The sequence below is a fragment of the Dreissena polymorpha genome, chromosome 11, assembly GCF_020536995.1.
Source record: "Dreissena polymorpha isolate Duluth1 chromosome 11, UMN_Dpol_1.0, whole genome shotgun sequence".
Lineage (NCBI taxonomy): Eukaryota > Metazoa > Mollusca > Bivalvia > Myida > Dreissenidae > Dreissena > Dreissena polymorpha.
The window spans coordinates 4,707,164-4,717,030 of record NC_068365.1 but is presented as its reverse complement, the minus strand read 5'-3'; positions in this window follow the sequence as shown (position 1 = coordinate 4,717,030).

Below are 9,867 nucleotides of genomic sequence, written 5' to 3'. Positions count from 1 at the left end.
ATATTGCGATTTAACATTAAGATTTTGGAAAGTAATGCTGACAAATGGCAAAGGTTATTTGAATATCGTTCACATGTGAAAAAGAAGTAGACATTCGAACCTGTCCAAAACATTTAAGAGTAGTGTTTCGAGTTTGACGTTAAATTAAAATACACAAAACTGTTGAGTTATTATTTGTTTACAATTGTATCGAAACTCGGTAATAAGTCTAACAACTGAAATTGAATGTGTTACTTCTGTATTCTTGTGGAAGAGAATGTATATTTGTGCATCTAAATTATATGTTAGCCTAATTATTTGCATTTCTATGCAGGTCATATGTTTCAAAGTCGTATAAATACTTATTTGGTTTAAAGGCTCACTTATGTTCTGCTAAACAAGACATGCTAAGAACATACAAAGTTCATGACAAACATTGGGGTCATAAAAACTAACAAACATGATAATTAAAAGATCAGGAAACTTTGTATTAGATCAAGTCAAGTCAACTGTATTTAATACAATAAGGCAAATACGTCATTACATTACAACAAACATAAGACATATGAATATGAACTTGTATTGTAATAATAATTTACATAGTACAGGTGATATAAGCTCCTCACAATAAATACGAATCTCAGGAATGTGTTGGTAAAATCCACCGCGATTCCCCCGTTTTAGATCTGTTATTGTGTTCATTACTTCATCAATTGAACAGTCACTGTCAAGGGATTTCACGGAAACAGTAGAACTATCTTATTATTTTGATAACTCTTCATCAACCGTGACATGAGAAAAAACATCATTGTTTGAAAATAAATCATTTCGTCGATTATTTATATTTTTTTAGTTTGTTACAAACCTTTGCGGTTCGTTCTGAATATTCGAAAAACTCCTCGCTATGTTAGAGTTGTGTGGATGAATATAAATAAAACTTATGTTAACATCAAAAGAGGTATGAACAAATGAGCTGTCTAGTATAATCCAGGATTGTCGGTTTCTATAACTGAAATACCTTCTTTGAAAAAATATTTATAAAACAGACAAATTCAACAATGTCCGCGTTTACAATACGTGCAGTTATCTGAAGAAAGACATACATGTATACATTCATAGACTTCACAATCAAGTTCATTATCCGGTTTTACCCACGTTTCACAACAAAATAAGATATATAGATTAACAAAAGTAACAAAATCTGCATCGTTTGAACAATGTTGAGCCCATTAACAATCCAAGAGCAAATGCTCAGTTCATACTTTTCATCGGAATCCTAATGCGTGGGGGCGTAGAGGTCGGCACAAACGGACGTTCATCGATCAATACTGTGTCGCCGACATGGACGGAGGGCTTCCGATCGCGCTTTGCTAGCCTCGTGTGGCCTACTTGGGCCTACCGGCGCTCCAGGAATTCAGAGGGTTATTTCTTAGTCACATTGTATGGTAGTCTACGCAGATCTACACGCTTAAGCGCATTCTTGATGCACAAACTTGACTATATGTATGATATTTGCGACCTGTATTCCTATGGTATGTTCGATTTATGTTTACCCTTTAAATCTGATACACACTTTGTAGATCCAAAATCTGTAAGTGGTCATGACAGAACCGCAGGACGTTTGATACACAGTCTTCCGTTCGAGAGCGATCAGATATGGTAATTCCCATCGCTGCATGCGACATGTCACTGGAATAACAAGCTTCAAGTCGCTCACCGGAAGTTTCTTGAGGACAATCCGGTGCATTGAGTGGCCTACCGATCGATTGCTGATCAGTGTCAACCTCTTCCGTGGTTACGAAAACTATGAGGTTGTCCCTTGATTTGCATTTATGTTAAGTCACATCTTCTTTAAGAGACTTGTTTATTTGTTTCAAGTACACAATTTCACCGATCATAGTTTTTAGGTCACGTTTTATATCTGTTATGTTGGTTTTGTTATCTTCGGATGTTTTTGATACGTTTCATTATTATCCTTTCTTTGCTTTTTAGATTTCCTCGCACCATTCCGCGGAAGATGTTAATCTTCCCGTGACATTTGAACTTTAAACGGTGATTTGATCTACTTGATCCATGATCTTGTCAATATCGTCTAGCCTGTTAAGCAACATTTTCAAAAAGTCAAAGTAAATCGTATTCTGGCTATTATTCGTGAAGTAATAATGGTCATAGTTTATTTAGCTCATATGAGTTTTATGTGTATAAGACGGCGATTGCCAAAACTGTTTATAGTGAGCCGAACATTGGCTATTAATAGGTGTAACGCACGTTCAATTGAGTGAAGCCGGGGTACTTGGTGAATACTGGAAAACCTCCAGACCCAGTGGGACTGGACCACATGTATGCTGCTGTAGTTTTGTTTTGGCTCAGTCGTAACCTGGTCCGGAGACGAAATCCCGCTTTTGTCGCGTTTTCTCATCAAATCCTATTAAATCCAGATTTACAGATCACATACAATATACTATGTGGAAACGGATTATAACGTTCTTTTTACGAACATTAACTTTTCAATAAAGTCAATATAGCGCTGTTTATTCCACCGTTTTCGTTTTTTTTCTCCCACAGATAAATCACAGCATAGTGACATTTCCATTGCGTACTTTGTTTATAATAATTTGCATTCTAGACTTAAATTACACATTACACGTACATGTAAATGAAACATTCCTTATTCAAATGGTATTATTATTATGCAATTAATTTCACTCTCAGCTTGAAATAAACACACACACTATATATATATATATATATATATATATATATATATATATATATATATATATATATATATATATATATATATATATATATCGACTTATGTTTAACACGGTTAACAAATTATATGAACCGGACTAATTTTATTTTTTTCCTTTGAAGCCTTTCGAAGAGACGAATTGAGTCATTAGAGCATTAATTCAAATGAATGTATATTTCAATCAGACATCATTTAAGTCCACTGAGCGTCTCTTTAACAGTGTATACGGGCTGTAAGGTAAGCACAAGCTTGTACTCCCACTACGCACCACTGCGACCCGGGGGTCAATATAAATCTTGATGTGATGAGTACGTACGACTGCAGATAGCTGTGGACCACATCGGGTTCCTACTAGCTCCCCATCTTAAACACACACAACACGTTGATGAAGACTACCTTTTATTAAAAACAAACTTGCTGGAACTTAAAATTATCATTCCGATTTCGTCGGAAATTCTTTGGTCTAGTAAATTGGTAGTACCAATGCCGGGACACAATCCGTGTCCTAATAAAAACAGCCAAATAAAGGGCATCTGTGACCGGCCCTATTCATTTCATTATACTCATACATAAACATGTGACCGCGTTGAACAACGTCTACCATCACGTCCGTGATATATCCAAGACAACAATAATGTATACACATGGCAACTGAGCTTCTAGGAAAATATTTCACGCCTACTAAATAATTATCCGGACGCATACTGGATGTAATTACGTTATGTACAGTTCCAGACTGGCTTATCAGGAACATATTTTACATTTTACGATGAACTCTAGATGTAAGAAGATAAATTTAACCTAAGTACTGATATTTCACACGTTTAAGTGAAAATAGATCCCGCGTCGTTTTCTTACAATTTCGGCTGACATATATTCGATAACATTCATTTAAAAACGTATTCAATATGCCCTTGGGTCATCTGTGTATCTTATTTTATTCCGCATTTTACAGCAAATCATTAAAACTGACAAGAAATAGAAGCTTTCTCAATAATGAATGTACACAATCGCTTCTACGCATTAGCAAATTGCTGTCTTAGAGAAATTATATAAAATACCATGGGCAATTTAGGGGCATAGTTAATATCATATATTGCTGTCTCTAGTGAGAATATAAGCCGAGTGAGCCATTTATCGTCGCGGGCGCAATATTAAGTATACCCATAACAATGTCTTCCTAATTGTTTGATAACACACAAATTGTGTATAAAAAACGCGTGTATATTGTATATGAAAAATAAGCGCTTATCAATCAATACTTTAAAAAACAAAGTTAGCTTTAGACCCACGCGCGGAATAACATTGAACAGGATAGCAAGTTCACGATGATAAGGCGAATACCACAACTGTTCCGCTCACCGTCGACATTGTATACTTCTGACGAGAGCACCGTATCCTTCAGTCAAAAACATGGCCGCAAACATTTTGGCGAGTCCAGAAATGAAAGAAAAAACGAGAAAAGAAGGTAAGTTGATAATAAAAGATATTCCATCGAACGAAGTATATACTTGACATCTAATTTCCGTAAACCGCATCACAATTTAGTCGCTATTAACTTAAAAATAGTGAAAACAATTTGAGCATGTCGTGAAAGAAGTGACTTTCATGACGCGAAAAATCGTATTTTTTGCAGATTTTAAACATTTTAAATGAAATATTTTTTGTTAAACGGTATTTTATGGTAGGAGAATCAATTTACAACACATTATGGCATGATTTATTCAATATAACTGTGATTTTTAAATTTACACGTGTTAGCAAGTATGCACCGCTCAACACTGACATTATAGAAATATTGACACCGCTCAACAATGTCCGTAAAAGCACCGCATCTTTATGATTTTTTGGCACCACTTTATTCTGATAGTTTTTCTTTTAGAAGGAAGAGACGTTCAAACTAATGTTTGAACAAACCAACAAACAAGAAGAGGAGACTTTTTCCTCCCGGAATATGAATCTGAAATCAATAAATAATAATTACAAATAATGATTGTATTTTACCACAACAATATATATCAATTGAAACTTAAGACTTAAAAATGTGCCCTCCACGTACTGGAAAGCAAGACAATCGATACCGGTAAACCTTTTTTGGTGCAAGCATGCCATCATTTTCAAGATCAATTCTGGAACATGTAACGTTGATAAATGGAAGATTATCGTGAATAAATTTAGCTGATGATGGCTCATTCTAGCTTATCATTTAAAACCATGTGCAGAAGTTAGCGGTGCCAAGAATTGCAGTTACACGGAATATAAATACGGTGTTTATAATCAGTGTTGCGCGGTGCATCGATATTTATGTAAGTGATACACGTTTTTACCAAAAAATTAGGCCTTGAACAGATATTGAAACAAACAGGTTCGTATGGCATGTTCTTTTTATATATACAATGATTTAAGTAGGTCACATCAGGTCTGACACATCGACAATCATCTGATTATTACATTTTTCTCACAAGTACGAATGGTGTCCAGCGCGACACGGCTTTTTGTAAACACTATTTCAAAGTCATGCTAAATATTTCACGACTGGTAAACTTTTAAATAGACGACATATTGGTTCAGAAATTCGATGGAGTGCTTCGCAAGTGGCAATCATTTTGCAGTGTCTTATAATAAAACATTTTGCCACCCACTTACCGGATATTTCTTCGTCCGCCATGTTTCTTTTTGTCAGAAGGATACGGTGCTCTTGTCAGAGGCATAACATTTTGACGGTGAGCGGAAAAGTTGTGGTAATCGCCTTATCACCGTGAAGTTCAGGATAGTGATATATATAACATTCCAACGTCATGGCCTATTAAAATTAAGCAGTAAAGGTTTATAGAAATGTAACATGACAAATTGACGTCAGGTATAATGAAACCATTTATAGGTCACTTATAAAAACAAGGTTCCTAGACCGTTTGTTATATAAACATGTCATAACCAGAACTAAGATTTAAAATTCATTACGACAACCATTTGTTTAATGCGATATTCTAATTCAATTATTTTTGTTTAGTAACATTGATTGCTTTAGTGTAATGTCTTTATTTTCAATACGTCTGTTTTATGTTGTTTTGTTAATTTCCTATCTTAGATCTCAAATGTCAGGACATTGTCCATCGAAAGGAAAAGAATCACTAAAGATATTATCTTCAAATGTGAATAACACATTTCCCTAAAGGATTTTAGTTTATTTGCACATGGTCGCCCTTGGAACAGTTCAGTCAAATGTTTCAAAGTAGTATTTATGGTAATAATGTAAAATTATAATTAGAAATACTCTCCCACTTGACAACAGTAAAACGACAGTTTGATTTTCTGGTCTGTCTATGCAAATTATCTATAGCTTAGGTATTTTGCATCGATAATCTTAGTTAAAGAAAAAAACACACGAACAATTGAGGATTATCAAACACTCTATAATGCAAATACAACATTTTATGTTCCCATTTTTCATAATGATTTAATTATAATATTTATTCTAATGAACATAACGAGTGATGCGTATTGATGTCTTAAACACAAAAATGCATTTGATATATTTACAATGTTGTTATATACTTTTTTAGCGTTTCCATCGGACACTTTGTTCTTGACTGACCAATCGCATCACGTTATTGTGCTTAAATTACATGTCAACTTTAAGGGATGTTACGCAATAAAACACAATTCTTCTTTTATCGTGACGTTATTATTTGCTTTTCTCATAAAAAGAATTTGATTAAAACGATCTTACACTCGTTAACTTTCCAATCTATGAATCGCTTAACACTTCTTACACATTTGTAAGTCAGAGGTTCGCCTTCTAAGAAAATTCATTAACTCGTTAAATGAAATACGTATACAATGAACACTCTGTTAAACGTCGGTTCGTCCGTTATTTTAGTTTGTTGATGTTTTTTGTCCGAAAAACAAAGTGATTGTTAACGGACAAAATATGTGAACTAAATTCTTTATCCTGAGGACTGCTGTATTTTATGTGAAATCCCTATTGTGAACCGCAAATATCTGCGCCTACCGAGACATTCCTTGTTACACATATATAATTTATAAAAAAAATGAAAAAGGCATAATCAAGTGCCCATCTATTAGAAATTTGAATCAAAAGGGGAAAACATCATCTTGCATATCTAAAATTCAACAATACCATTGTTGAAGTATTTTTTTATTAGTGGTTACATGAATTCCTCTGATTATAATTGTTTCGGAGTTGTCGTGATTTAACATCATTCCTTTTTCATATACGTTAATATTTATATTCGAGCTTTCAGCTGCGACTTCCAAATTTGGTCTGAGGACATATCCAAACATAGTAACTCCAGATACGCCTTTCAATCCGGATGATCTAATAAAATGTCAACTTGTTTTCTAAAGCGACGACGAAACCTTGCACGACTTTATAGGTGTAGAACTAAATAAATTGTAAAATACTTTCAACACGCGAATTCAAATAATATTTTCATATGTTACAATTGTTTGTCTTAACCAAACTTATACCAAAATAGTACGATATAAATATTAGATACCTATTGAAATTGCGCGACCTTAGAGTCATATTAATATGTTACGATATATTATAAAATTATCAAGGCCAACATTTTTTTATAAATTGATTTACGGGACCGCCGATCGTATTGTATGTCAACATGAAATAAAAATAAAAGTATCTAACTGCAATTTTATTTTCATAAATTCCGCCGACAGTGTTAAAGTCCCGCGTGAAAAAATAAAACTTTCGAAGACAACAATCCAAATTTATATTCGCAAGCGTTTTATCGAATCCGAATTTTTACTATCGGCAAATTTCATTGGCTGTTTAAAATAGAATAAACCAATCGTATTCGTGTTTACTAAAAAGCTTCGTTTGCGCTTGCATCATTTGAACAAGATGGCGGACTTTACAGAAAATAAATTGTGTATATCGTCAAAAATTGCAAATAACGATCGAATTAACGATTTAGATCATACATTAAGAAGGGATTAATGAAATGAATGTGATAATCAGCGATGCACAAAACGTTTTTAGATACCAACAACATCTTTATTGGTAATCTACTCAGGATGTATGTCACGGAAACGAGTGTTTACAAATCGTTAGCATTCAGTTTACTAGCAAAGTTAACAATCTGACAATATTATCGTTAGAAAACGGGATAAGACAAACATGGTTTCACTTATATGTTAATGGATCTGTTAATAATCAGATTCATAAGCATATATTGCTTTATTATGTTTGTCGTGGTGTACTGTTTACTGAAACAGCATGGAACTTGCAAGGTAAATATATTAACATTAATTAAAGTATGGGGTAAGTTAAATACATCAATTACCAATAAATGTGCTTGTTTATATTTTTTGTTTTTCCCACAAAACCAGGCATTCGCGGAACGTATTTGGCCTTTTATCCTAAACTGTGCGTTAAAATGCCCTTTTTGAAAGGAATGCGCCATGCCCCTTTGCCCTTCTGGAAAAATACACTAGACATAATATGGTGTTTTCGTGTTCAGTCTTCCTCCGGGATATAACATTTGAAGTTTAGTCAGAGACATAATATGGTGTTTAAGTTGTCAGTGTTAATTCGGGATATAACAGTTTAAGTTAAGTCAGAAACATACATTATGGTGTTCTGGTGCTCAGTGTTCCTCTGTTCATATGGTGTTATAATAATATACTGTTAAGCGTTCCTCCGAAATATACCAGTCAAGTCAGAAACGTACATAATTACGGTGTTCTACTGTTGCGTTTATGTATATGGCATTTTAGGTTCTAGTCAATTTCAAAGTTTAAATTTATCTTGTGTTTGACTCTTTTTTATGCATACTACTAGTATTAAACATAAATTTCTACTCAAGAAAGGTTTTTGAAGCAGGACATTAAACAATAAAACAAGAAAGTGCTAGATTACACTTTATTTGATATAAAGTAAACACTGAGCGATTTCTTTTAATAATGTGTTAATGCGCAATTTTGTATTCATTAGCAGACAATAAAGACATTCAACAAGAATTAAGATTAAAAAGAAATTTTCTTGAAAAATGCATTTATAAAACTATTTCTATTGATTCTAGTGACTAACTGTTTTCATAAATAAGATATATATTACAAAAGTAACGTTAAAAGTTGGTTTATAAAAATAAAATAAAATCGACAAGTTAAAACTTTTCTTTTTATTTTTGTTGTCGACTCTGTGATTTTTGTTCTTTTATTTTAATTTTTATTTCGACCACCGACCCTATTTTTCAAAAAAAATAATCCCGTAAACCAATTTATAAAAAAAAATGTTGGCCTAAATAGCCACACCACAGTCGTGTTCAATGTGTTGGTCGCATGTAAATACACTATAGGGTTTTATTTCAGACACAGGTCTAGCAGTCAGATGCGTGTTTTTGCGATCGGAAACATGACCGGATATTGGCAGACGGTATAGATAACGATCACTTGAGATGTTATGTTACATGAAATATTACGTTGCGCAGTGATAGCGCATATGTTTACGGTCTCAGAGGACATGGGTACGAATCCCCTTCCTTTGCAAATGTGGATGGAAACGAAAGTTAGAATAAATTATCGTAGTTCTACAAATTGTATCATATAGGCGATCATTCCAATAAATATTCTCCGGTTACCGCGTATCGAGCGGTTAAGAAAACAGTAAACATTCTGACACAAACATGAAAACAATGCATCAATATACGGTTAACCTTCAAAGATTTATTAAACTCCCGTTCAATCAAAGATTTATTAAACTCCCGTTCAATCATTGTCACCATTATTTATTTACAAACTGTTTAACCACACAAAGCCGATAGTTCCATACGTATCCGCAACAACATTATATAAGCGCGTGGTTACTTTGTATCGAGAAGTTACACCGGAAAGGGAGTGTATTCATGCAATATGCATGGTCAACTAGATTTAACTTCTATTTACATTTTATCAAGTTTCGAATACACTCAAGTTTGTTCTATCGATCATACTACAATCGTACGACATTTGTTCAAGATTATTTTGGCATATATGTAATTATAAAAATATTTCATGAAATAAACGTCCAATCGGTACGGGGTATTTCCACTGAAGTGTTAATCGCCTTACGTAATGAAGAGGGTCAATACAATTTATGGAATACGGATACATTT